The sequence below is a fragment of the Pavona decussata genome, unplaced genomic scaffold (assembly GCF_977016875.1).
Source record: "Pavona decussata unplaced genomic scaffold, jaPavDecu1.1 SCAFFOLD_175, whole genome shotgun sequence".
Lineage (NCBI taxonomy): Eukaryota > Metazoa > Cnidaria > Anthozoa > Scleractinia > Agariciidae > Pavona > Pavona decussata.
In genome coordinates, this window is record NW_028145586.1 from 848,262 (window position 1) to 861,081 (window position 12,820).

The window sequence follows — 12,820 nt, forward strand, 5'->3', positions numbered from 1 at the left end:
GGGGGTGTCTAGAAACCTAAGACCTGGAAACCTAAGACCCGGAAACCTAAGACCCGGAAACCTAAGACCTGGAAACCTAAGACCCGGAAACTTAAGACCTGGAAACCTAAGACCCGGAAAGCTAAGACCCAGAAACCTAAGACCTGGAAAGCTAAGACCCGGAAAGCTAAGACCCTTGTTTTAAAACGTTATTTTTTTTTATTAAAGAAATAATGAATATTATACTTCAACTTCCCACACAATGATTACCGCGTTGCTGAACGCCGGGTTCTAAAATTTCAACAGTCCCATTTTCTTACGGGTTTCCTCCATAGTTACAGTCAATTAACATCACGCGTGACCAGCGTTTCCGAGAATGAAATGAACATGTTCAAGATTTATGCAAATGCCGGACATTACAAAGAGCAATTCGAATGTTCATTTCATTCTCGGAAATACTGGTCTTCCTGTTGTGCTTCATTCAGCGTTAGGGATTTGCAAAGCAAGTTAGTAGTGAAACACATAAGCGGTATGTCATTGTAAGTATTAATTACCGCTCTAACTGAGTTGCGATATATCCTATTCTGCAGTAATTTTTATTCCAAGTGTAGAGCGTGTAATTGTTCATTTAATAGAGACGTCAACCGTACTTTGATGCTTTATTTTACAAAGACCAAAGGCAATTTTAATCAGTCGTTGTATGTTCGAATTTTACGATGTGTGTTTTTCCTTCTTGCTGGTTCGAAAACGTAATTATGTCTTAAAGACTTGTTGATATTAAACTACGCATTTAGAAGCAAAGAAAGTATTAGTTGTTTCTTTGTATATGATTGTAGAATCGTAACAGTGAATACTGTGATTAGAATGAAAGAAGGCGACAATAGGAGCCGGCTTGAGACATAATTTTTTAAAATAGTTTTAATCATTATTAATAATAGCTTGACCGGTTATTTTCCCACGTATATTCAGTCTCTGATAAACAACCCATTAACTAAGAGGGCAGTTATCACTCCCAGCCCACCCGGAATCCTGCTTGACCGGTGTTTTAAAAAATTTGAACGAAGTTTTTAAAATCGCCAACGAGGTTTCAGGGTTCCCGTAGAAATTTCCCAAGTTTATTGACGGTGTAAGGCTATGAAGTTCAACGTTTCTTTACATTACATTAAGTGTTTTAAGAATAACAATTGTTTCCCAAGTATCTTGAATATATTTTTTTCTGTTACAGTCAATCCACGTCACGCGTGACCAGTATTTCCGAGAAAATGAAATTGTAATGCTCGGTATTTGAATATAATCTTGAACATGTTCATTTCATTCTCGGAAATACTGGTCACGCATGATGTTAATTGACTGTAACTATGAAGGAAACCCGAAAGAAAATGGGACTGTTGAAATTTTAGGACCCGGCGCTCAGCAAAGCAGTAATCCATGAGTGGGAAGTTGAAGTATAATTATCATTATTTCTTAAATTTAAAAAATAATAACGTTTTAAAACAAGGGTCTTAGCTTTCCGGGTCTTAGCTTTCCGGGTCTTTGGTTTCCAGGTCTGAGGTTTCCGGGTCTTAGCTTTCCGGGTCTTAGGTTTCCAGGTCTTAGGTTTCCGGGTCTTAGGTTTCCAGGTCTTAGGTTTCCAGGTCTTAGCTTTCCGGGTCTTAGCTTTCCGGGTCTTTGGTTTCCGGGTCTTAGCTTTCCGGGTCTTAGCTTTCCGGGTCTTAGGTTTCCAGGTCTTAGGTTTCCGGGTCTTAGGTTTCCGGGTCTTAGGTTTCCAGGTCTTAGGTTTCCGGGTCTTAGGTTTCCAGGGGCCCGTTTCTCGAAAGTCCCGCTAACTTACCGGGCCCGATAAGTCAGGTGTCTTTGGTGATAAATGTTTCTTAACAGAAGTACAATTTTTGTTAGATTGAATACTAAATTTTAGAATCTTATCATTCTATGAAAACATTGCCCAAGTACTATACCGTGTCTGTAATCACTGAGTAATCGGCCCAAAAACGTTTAAAAATATACTCACCGGGCCCGGTAAGTTACCGGGACTTTCGAGAAACGGATCCCAGGTCTTAGGTTTCCGGGTCTTAGGTTTCCGGGTCTTAGGTTTCCAGGTCTTAGGTCTTAGGTCTTCGGTCTTAGGTCTTAGGTTTCTAGACACCCAATCTCAGGGTAGAGCCTGGGACTGTGAACACAACAGGTGACAATCTGTAGTTTCTGTACTACTTTTTTTGTTTTTGTTTATGTCATTGTCTGTTGGTTTTCTGATAAATATTTCAGTTGTTATTCATGCTGCCAGGATTTAAAACCAAACAACTTGCTGATTGATGATAAAGGTGTGCTGAAGATTGGAGATTTTGGACTTGCCAGATCTTTTGGAAGTCCAACTAAGGTTTATGCACATCAAGTGGTGACAAGGTGAGAAGGTTCTTTTTGTGGTCGGGTGTATGTTGAAAACTTGAATTAGTGAAGAGTTGATAGCATCATAGTTAATTGAGGGACTGGTTATGAAACCTTGCTATGACAACAATGGTACTACAAATGTCAGAAGGGCCACGACTGTACACAATTTTTTGTTTTAACGTTCACACCACCTTTGAATATCTTAACAGAAAGGGCCCTATTGGTCAGTTGCTCCAACACACTTCAAAATCTATTGTGGCTCAAGGCCAAAATGCTAACAAAAATGTACAATATATAACAAAGAGGTTTGTCATTGCCTTTTATCAACTATGATAGTATGAATTCTTCATGTTGAACTTCAGGTCAATTGTCCTTTTTGCTGAGTTTAACCCCAAATTAATTTTTAGTGAAGTTTTAATGCTGCAAAGTTACCATTTGCTTGCAATCCAGATGTTAGGACCCATTCTAATAAACTTTCTGTTTGTTAATGTATAGGTTGTATTGACCTCCAGAACTGTTATTTAGAGCAAGGGTACATGGTACAGGTGTTGATATGTGGGCTGTTGGATGTATCTTAGCTTAACTTCTCCTTTGGGTACGTAACATTCATCACATTAATACTTTACTTCTATCTTGGTCAGTATGTGACTTTTCTGTATCCTTGATTATTCACTGCCTTCAGTGTTAGCTAACTTAAGATATTTACATTCTTGTCTCATTTGTCTCATTGTTATTAAGGTTCCATTCTTACCTGGCAGCTCTGATTTAGATCAACTAAGCAAAATATTTGAAACTCTTGGTACACCATCTGAGGAATCATGACCGGTGAGTAATTACTTCAAAATATAGAAATAGCTGCTCAAAAACCCAATCTACTCTGCACACAGTTCATTCCAACATATTTACACTTGCATCTTGTTCCTTGTTGTCTAATGATAATGCATGATTATCGGACGAAGACTGAAAGAGATTTTCTCTTTGTTGGATGAATAATGTAGCAGTTATGTAGCTATAGTTATTACCAGTTAAAGATTTTATCGTGGATCCTGGCCGGTGTGCGACCTTATTAAAAGAGCTTCCTTATTATAAGAAATGAACACTCGATTAAACTAACACAAATTTTAAGAGTTAACTTTAATTTCATCTTTTGGAGGTTTTTTTTTTTCAGCTGTGACCTTAAAAATAGTGGACTGTTAATTTCCGAAACAATTTCTATTATTTTACAGCAAAGTTTTTGATTCCCTGGTAGAGGCAGTTCAAAAATTCAAATTCAGTCTCTTCATTTAGAATCTGTATCGATAGTCAGTTCAATCATTTACTGCTAAACTGTCTTTCTTACTGGACATTCTGCATTAGACATTCTTTCTGGTTAGAACACAAGACCCATACAACCATGAATTCTCTTTTATTTTGATACTTTCGCCACTTTTTTTCGCGTTGGTTTCTTTTTCTCAAACTCTTTTCCCCTTTTGACTTGCGTTTATATATAAATAATATAAATAATATGTTCGTCTAAATTCAATACTGAACGTAAGCCTTTAGTGGTAGTTTTGAATCGTTTTGCGATTCAATGGTCATGAGTCTTGTACCATTAGCTGAAGTATGGAGAATGAAAATTCCAAAAGTTGCATGTATACCCAGTAGTTTATTATCCTTAAGCAAATGGGACCTGGAACCTAGAGGCAAGGCCCCTTTTAGTCAGGAACAAGGAAGCTAGCCTCCCTTGCAGGCGCTCTCTTTGGCTCGTCACGCAATCCTCCTCACCAAGGCGAGGGAGGAGAGATTGCGTGACAAGCCAAAAGGGCGTTCGCGAGCGAACGAAAGAAACAAAAATAGCAGTTCCTAATTCACAAAATACTGACTCGAAACTGCGCGCATTATACACTGAAACTTTTCATTGCTACCAAAACCTTTGGGATTTGTTGCAGCTTTTGGTTAAAAAGCTGAGTGAATATAAAACTGCGTCGAGGTTTGTCTGAGTAAACAAACTCAACGTCAAGATACTGCGAAAATTCAGTGGCAAATTTGGCTCCTGTAATAGGATGGTTGATAGAGTAAGGAGGAATAGAGACAATAGGACGACTTATTCGAATTCCTGAGCTTAAAGTTAACGAAATTTGTGCAATTGGAACTGAAGCACCCTAGACTAAATGGCAAGGAATCACGTTAACAAACTATGGTTTGTGGCGTTCCTCAGGGTAGTTCGCTTGGGTCCTTGCTGTTTCTATCTACATCAATGATATTCCCAACTGCTCTGAAAAACTTTCCTTTAGAATTTTTGCAGGTTACACTAATATTTTTGCCTTGTCTTCCAATGCTGCCCAGCTGGAAACCCTAATTAACCAAGAGCTCACAAAAGTGAAGGAATGGTGTGACATAAATAGACTGTCAATAAATTTTAAGAAAACAAACTACATGATTATTAAATCCGCTAAAAAGAAAATGGCTACCGTAATTCATTCAAAGTTAAAAATGCCAAACAAAGATGGTTCTGAATATACATTGGAAAAAAAATTACATAAAATAGCTAGGAATATTAATTGATGACACAATTACATGGAAATACCACATATCTTTTATATGCTCTAGAGTCTTTAGAAATACAGGAATTTTCCTCAAGTTAAGGCACTCTCTTCCTCTAAAGCAACTCAGACAATTATATTATAACTTGATATATCCATATTTATCATATACTGTACTTGCTTGGAGCAGCGCTTATGCATCGCATTTGAAGAAAATCCAAGTCAAGCAAAATCATATTATCCGCCTTACGTTCTTTGCTACTTTGTACGGTGAAAATATAGATAGTGCCCTCCCGTTACTTAACTAATTAGACCTACTCACAGTAAAGAACGTTTTTTTCACTACGTTTACTTCAGTTCTCCCACCAGTGGCATAAAAAGCAGCTCCCTACCATCTTCGATAACCGCTTTCGGTACGCCAGTGATGTTCATACTTATAACACTAGATATGCTTCAAAAGTTAACTTCCATAAAACACGTTTCAGGACTAATATTGGAAAAAACAACATTATCGGCACTATCAGTCGATCACTGGCTAAAACTTCCTCAAGATCTCAAAGATCTCAGTATTTCAAACTTCCTTAGAAAAGCTAAACAGTACCTACTATCGAAGCAAAAATAATGTCCTAGCTAGTCAAATTCATCTGATTTATTTATTATAACAGTAAGTGTATGAACAGTGCGTGTGTCGTTTGTGATTGTGTGTGTTGAATATGTATATAGATGTTTACATTTAAAATGCTTCCTTACAAGACTAGTGTCTAACTTAGTAAACTATATGGTTTATTTAGGCGCTAGGCGTTTTCACATTAGATGTTTATGTTTAGTTATCCGTATTAATGTCATTTTTAAAACTTTAAATTAACTAAATATTCATTTACCTTAAAAAGAAATGTGAAATAAAAGTAGTAGTGGATTTTAAAAAATTACCCTGAACTCGAAACCGAAGCAATCGGAAATCGAAACTCGGAAAACGAAACACCAACCCTGAATACGTAAAGATTACCAAAATAGGAATTAAGAATGGGATATTTTAAGGATTTCAACTGAATAATATGGTTTAAATACTATGGAATGGTTACGTCATCTGTGGCAAGTTATAGGAGTTCCTTTGATGTTCTACTGCGGTTTATTAGGTCAATTAGTTTATTCCGAGCACCGTGTGTTGGGGTTCAATTTACCAGCAACTAAGGTATGCAAAATGGTTTTCTCTGACTAAAACGTTAAACATAGGAGCATTTAATTATTAAATATATTTATAATAGCACAATATTAACGGACCAAATCAGGAAATGTGCGCGCGTTGTCAACAAGGGCTTGACAAAGCTAGCGCGTTTAAGATAACTTACTTAGTTTCGTTAACATAGATTTTGACTGTCTTTTTAACTGTTTAGTGCATCAGAACGAGAGCTGGAAACTTTTCGGCAAGCGAAGTGGGTGATATATCCTTTTGCCCTCATTCCAAATTTTAATTTCTCTCTAGCCGGACAGTCTAATTAACTACCGCTCAAAGTCTCATTTGAAGTCGACGCCAAAATCTGAAAACTGAGCACTTCAACTGTTTTCTTACTCAGAAAATCGCCAGCGTTGATGCCAGTCACCTGCTAGTAACAGTTTTATACTTTTGAAGCCGCAATACTCGATGTATTTATATTTCTAAGTTTGTCAGTGTCATTCAGGTTGTTTTATAAAATACAGACTTTGTCTCCACTTACGTACAACAAATGAAGGAACACATCGTTTTATGTCAAGTAAGTAGGTTTATTTTGGAACTGCCTGCAGAGAACCAAGCCGCACAATATGTAGATGATCGATATTTAACACCATAATTGATATCATTCCCCGGTGAAAGTTTCAAAATTTGCTGCGGTGTTGAACGGAACACCTAACTTGAGATCACTGTGCGTTTGGTTTACAGAAAGGCCACCTCGTTCGCCATCAATTTCTTTCTCGTGGAAGTGTGTTGGTCGGCTAAAAACGCCAAGAAGTAGAAAATTCCAAGCGAGTTATTCTCGATAAGTTGACAAAAATGTATAAATTGGGCGGTGCCTTCAACTAGATAAGTAGGAATTAATAAATGAGGTGCTGGAACTTGAAAAGAAACCCCAACGTTTCAAGCTAGTATGTTTGCACCCTGAAGAAGACAGTAAAGTCGAAATGTCGGATTTGTCCCGTCACTGAGCGCTTTATTTATCAACTTCTTCTTATTATGAACGCCACTCCTCCTTTTTATTTGTAGCCCATAGTGTTCAAGCTGCCATCATTCCAAAGATGTTGAAAAACATCGTTACGATGCGGGAACACTCGTGAAAACGGAAGCAGGCAATGAAATCGAAAATTGTTTTGTTGTTGTTTTGTGAAATAGTTGTGTCGTTTGGCCGGTAGAAAATGAAACCTTTATGGAAATGGGAAAAAAAAAACTCTTATTGAGTACCCTTGTTCCTGGGTAGGAAGAGAAACGGCCATGTTTTGTCTTTCTTTTAAATGAGTCAGAGCATAAAATAAGCTTGTCCTACAGGCTAGTGTTTTGATCGGAAACCAGGCCTTACAGACGGAAACACAATCTTCATGAAATCTTCATTTGAAACCTCAATTTCACTGTTAAATGTTCCAGAAAACATATACATGTACAGTCAACCCTGTATTCAGCGGACCCAATATTAAGCGGACACCCTCTATTGGGCGGACATCAGCACTAGTCCCATTTTTTCTGCCCCACATTTACTGTAAAAGGAACCTGTATTGAACGGACACCTCTATTAAGCGGACGCGGACACCTTAAACTTGACTTTTATGGTGAATTCTATTGTTAAAAATCTGTATTACGCGGACACTGCAAAAAGGATAAATGTTTTTTGTCCACGTTTTAACAGATCGGTCAGTTAACTTTGCCGACAAGCGAACTCTGGGCTCACATCTTTGTAGAATTAACTCCAGCAAAGCAAGTACACGTGAATAGCGACTCGGGTAAAGAGCATGAACTAGACTCAAAAGAGCCTGCCTTTAAATCTGACCGTGAGGCTTTAAATTTGACAGATATGTTACCGGAGTATTCTCGCTATCATAGAAGGGACGACCCGTTCACTGACCATCAGTAAAGTTAATGAGTTACTTCAAATAAGAAGGCTTAAGAAACTGAAGCAGCCATGCACGGACTTAATGCTTAATACAGGTTTGATTGTAACAATATAATCAACAATGAAAACAGGGAAAGGCTCGATGAATGATAATTTTACAGCCATCAAATTTTGCGCGGAAACCGCTGTTAAGTATCAAGTATGTGTATGATCATCGAGAATTAGAAGACGACGATGTGGCCTCACCTTGAGCGCTAAACGAAAGCGATGGAAATTCTTCACGCACAATGCAACGTGACAAGCTGAAACAACGTTACATCCTGTTTTTATTCCGCCAAGAAATAAATTGCCATTGTACTTTGAAACTGTTGTACGTTGTACGCAATATTGCTGACGAAACGTTGACCTCACGATGTGTGTCCAGGCATACTTTATTGGTAATGGTTATGCATTTATATACCGCATTTTCTAAGTTACAGTTACATTTTGTAAGCTGAGTATACCTATTAAATATTTGATCTCCCAGCATCCATGGCAAACAGTGAAAGCAAAGGCAAAACTAAAAGTGACGTCACAACAGCTGGTAAGGAGACTTTGGATTTTGATGATGACACCTCGAAAGGTGAGGATTCCTGCTATTGTCGTAGCAGAAGTCGTTTTAAGACTGGAAAACCGTTCTGCTTTACGTTAAAAAGCTTTTATAGACACACGACTTTAACGTAGCATATATTTGATGGTGTACAGTTTCTCAATTTCGTTTATCATAAGTTTTTATAATTATTGTTGTCTGCGATTTTATATATATTTTCTATTCCGTTTGCATATGAAAAGCGCACTTGATCATCTTATTTGGAAAGTTGCGCTCTATAAAGCTTACAGTTACACTTATAAGCTGAGTATACTGATTAAATTGAAAAATTTGATATTCCAGCATCCATGATAAGCACTGAAAACAAAGCCAAAACTGAAAATGTTGTCAAACCAGTTGGTGAGAAGACTTGGAAGTGTGATGATGACACTTTGAAAGGTGAGGATTCATGTTTTTCTCTTACCAGAAGTCGTTTTTAGACTGGAAGACTTTTCTATGTTAATTTTCACAGTTGAAAGAGAACTGAGTTTTAATTTTAGAGTACTGATTAAGTATTCGATTGCATTTCCCAGCATCCATAGCAAACAGTATAAACAATACCAAACCTGGAAGTGACGTCACGCCAACTGATAAGGACACTTTGAATTTTGATAATGACACTACGAAAGGTGAGGATGTATGTTATCCTCTTACCGGAATTCGTTGTTAGACTGGAAAACTGTTCAATGTTAATCTTCACAATTGAAAGAGAACTGAGTTAAGTGCATGGATGAAGAAATAGCAAACGCCTGTTAACTGTAAACCCTACCCTCTCCTCCCCTCTGTGTAGAACCGCCAGATTGGTTAGAAACTTTCTCTGGTGTTTTTTTTTTTATGTTTTTTTGTTGTTGTTGCTGTTTCCTGGTGTGTTTGTTTTTTAATGGTTTGTTTGTTGGTTTTTCTTCATTTCTTTATTTATCTATTTATTATGGGATGAAAAGTGTGTACTTATAGTCAGTGATAATTCGTAATTCTACTTGGATATTGCTGTATAACATGCAATGCTGTTTGTAATGACAAGGTCTGAGTGGACACTGCAGTGAAATTTAACAGTTCTTCTTAATACGGGAATGTTTGTCTTTGTCTATTATCTAACTTACAGTTGACAATAAGTCCATGTATCGCTGATTACTTAAGCTAAACCTGAAAGTATTCGTTTTCTCAGCATCCATGGCAAGCAACGAGGTCAAAGGCAAACCTGGAAGTGACATCAAACCAGTTGGCAAGGATACTTTGGATTTTGGTGATGACAGTTTGAAAGGTGAGGATTCATGTTATTCTCTTATCAGAAGTCGTTGGACTAGAAAACTGTTGAATTTTAATCTTCACAGGTGAAAGAGAAGTGAGTTCAGTCCGTGGATACAGAAAACTCCTCCGTAGATCCGCCAGAACTAGTTACAAACTCTTTCCGGTTTTCGGTGTTGTTTGTTTGTTGCTGTTTATATTTCCATGTTTGTTTTGTTTGATTGATCTTGTAATGTTTTATCATTTGCTGTTTTGTTTTTATTTATTTTTAACACTTGTTCATTTAACTTCCACGTAAACATTGAGGCTTCAAGCTCTCAGTCAATGGGTAAGGCATAGGTCGCACTTAGCAAAGTTTTGCGAGAATTTGTGTACTTTGCGGTCAAAATCTGTCAACGAGACACTTTTCCTAGTGCGACCCTAACTTTTATGGTTTGGAAAATTTTTGGAAATCGGCAAAAACATCAAAGGCGCCGTAGTGCTTGGGTGGGGCAGGCAGATTTCGGAAAACTTGGGCTTAACAACAGAAATCACAGCGAAAACTGTCATCACTTGTCACTGAACAGCAAACAGAAAATTTATGCAATAAAATTAAACAGCGCGCAAGATACAATTCATCACAGTTCTCCGGTTTTTTTCGGTGGCAGCGCAGAGTATTCGCAATATATGTATTTTCGAGGTCAAAGTTATAGCCCTGAAGAGGCACCTATTGAGAGCCCTTCGCAGAATTCCTCTGCACTCGTCGTTTCCGGAGCTCGTCGAACTCAGCGGACCAAGTTGACCCAAGTTCGTCGTCTTCTTCTGCTGAGGAAAGACGGGTGTACGCGTGCTGGTCGAACGACGAAGAAATAATGTTGCAAAGATTATGAGCCAAAAATTTTGACCGAAGATTTTTAAGTTATTCAAAGTGTTATCACTGACATATTTTTTTCACCTAGTGCGACCCTGATAGTTGAAAGCGACAGTTTGCTTTCCGGTTGCGGTTTCAAATTTTCTGTGGTTTCTTTGCCGGCAAAGTTGAAAACTTTGCCCAAGTGCGACCCAATCCAGTCCGAGGTTTTGATCAGCCGCCGCCGCTTAAGTACTGATTGAGTATTCGATTACATATTGCAGCATCTCGAGCAAGCAGTGAAAGCGAAGCCATACCTGAAAGTGACGTCAGACAAGCTGGTGAGGAGACTTTGGATTTTGATGATGACACTTCGAAAGGTGAGGATTCATGTTATCCTCTTACCAGAACTCGTTGTTACAGTAGACTGGAAAACTGTTAATTTGAACTTGTACAAACATAGGTGTCTACTTCAGTTTATATTCATTATTGCTTTTCCAACAGATATGCTTCATTTCCTCAGTTGTTGTTAATATGAAATGCAGATTTCGACCTCAGTATGTAAAACAAATTAAAAGTGGTTAGGAAATTGAAATAATATTCAATTTCTTCATCTGTTTCTGTGTTGAGCCACTTTCAATTTCCCCTACTAGCCAATTATTGCTGGTGACCCCCCCTCTTTCACTCAATTTTTTTTGATAGCCCCCCCCTTTAGTGCCTTTTTCTTTTCTCGTGGCCCCCCCCTAAATCCCACCAGCCCCCCCATGCTCATAAAAAATGAACGGTCCCTTACCAGAAGTTGTTTTTAGACTGGAAAACTGGTCTATGTTAATCTCCACAGTTGAAAGAGAACTGAATTTTTATATAAGAGTACTGATTAAATACTCGTTTGCATTTCCCAGCATCCATAGCAAACAGTAAAAACAAAGCCGAAGCTGAAAGTGACGTCACGCCAACTGATAAGGAGACTTTGAATTTTGATGATGACACCTCGAAAGGTGAGGATTCATGTTATTCTCTTACCAGAATTTGTTGTTAGACTGGAAAACTGTTCAATGTTAATCCTCACTGTTGTAAGAGAACTGAGTTAAGTGCATGGATGAAGAAATAGCAAACGCCTCTTAACTGTAAACCCTACCCTCTCCTCCCCTAAGTGTAGAGCCGCCAAATTAGCTAGAAAGATTCTCTGGATATTTTTTGTTTGTTTGTTGCTGTTGCTGTTTGCTTGTGTGTTTGTTTTTGAATGGTTTGTTTGTTGGTTTTTCTTTATTTCATTATTTACTGATTATTATTATTATTATTATGGGATGAGAAGTGTCTACTCATAGTTAGTGATAACTCGTAATTCTACTTGGATATTGCTGTATAACATGCGATGCTGTTCGTAATGGCGAACTTTGAGTGAACACTGCAGTGAAATTTAACATTTCTTCTTAATACTGGAATGTTTGGCTTTGTCTATTATCTAACTTACAGCTGACAATAAGTCCATGTATCGCTGATTATTTAAGCTAAACCTAAAAGTATTCGTTTTCCCAGCATCCATGGCAAGCAGCGAAGTGAAAGCTAAACCTGGAAGTGACGTCACACCAGTTGGTGAGGATACTATGGATTTTGATGATGACACTTTGAGAGGTAAAGAGTCACGTCACTTACTTGCCCTGTTATTACTAATATTAAATGTTGCAAAAACGTTGAGTCTACGGATGATAGCTAATGGAAAATGGTGTACATTGTAGTAAAGGCCTCCTTTTCGTTACTTATATATTAAGGCGGGGGTACACCTGAAAGCCGTTTTCACGCCGCTTAAAATCGGTTCAGCGGAAATATCTCGTTCGCGTTTCAAAAATACAAAAACCCTATGCTCCTTACACAAATCAATGTTTTGGGGTGTTTTGTAAATTTTTGGGTTATTTTTAGGTATATTTGGGAGGAGATAGTTTTTCTCAAAAGAGTAGTAAAATTAAGAGAAATAAGAAATATTGAAGATTTAGTGAAGTTTTAAAATTAGAAATTTGTAGTTAATAATTAATAGACGGATACCAAGTTAGTCCACTAGCAACCTGGGGTGCTCTTACGTGGGTATCAACTGTCTGTTAGTGTTCCAAAAATCATTTTCTTTCTTCTATCCCTTCCTTAAACCTCCGAAAATTCC

At 37.7% G+C, this 12,820-nt stretch overlaps 1 pseudogene across 1 annotated transcript in view; it reads left to right on the top strand.

Moving 5' to 3' along the window:
* LOC146463516 (cyclin-dependent kinase 7-like) overlaps positions 1–12,820 on the top strand; it is a 47,683-nt pseudogene that overhangs the window by 1,907 nt on the left and 32,956 nt on the right. The window lies entirely within an intron of this gene.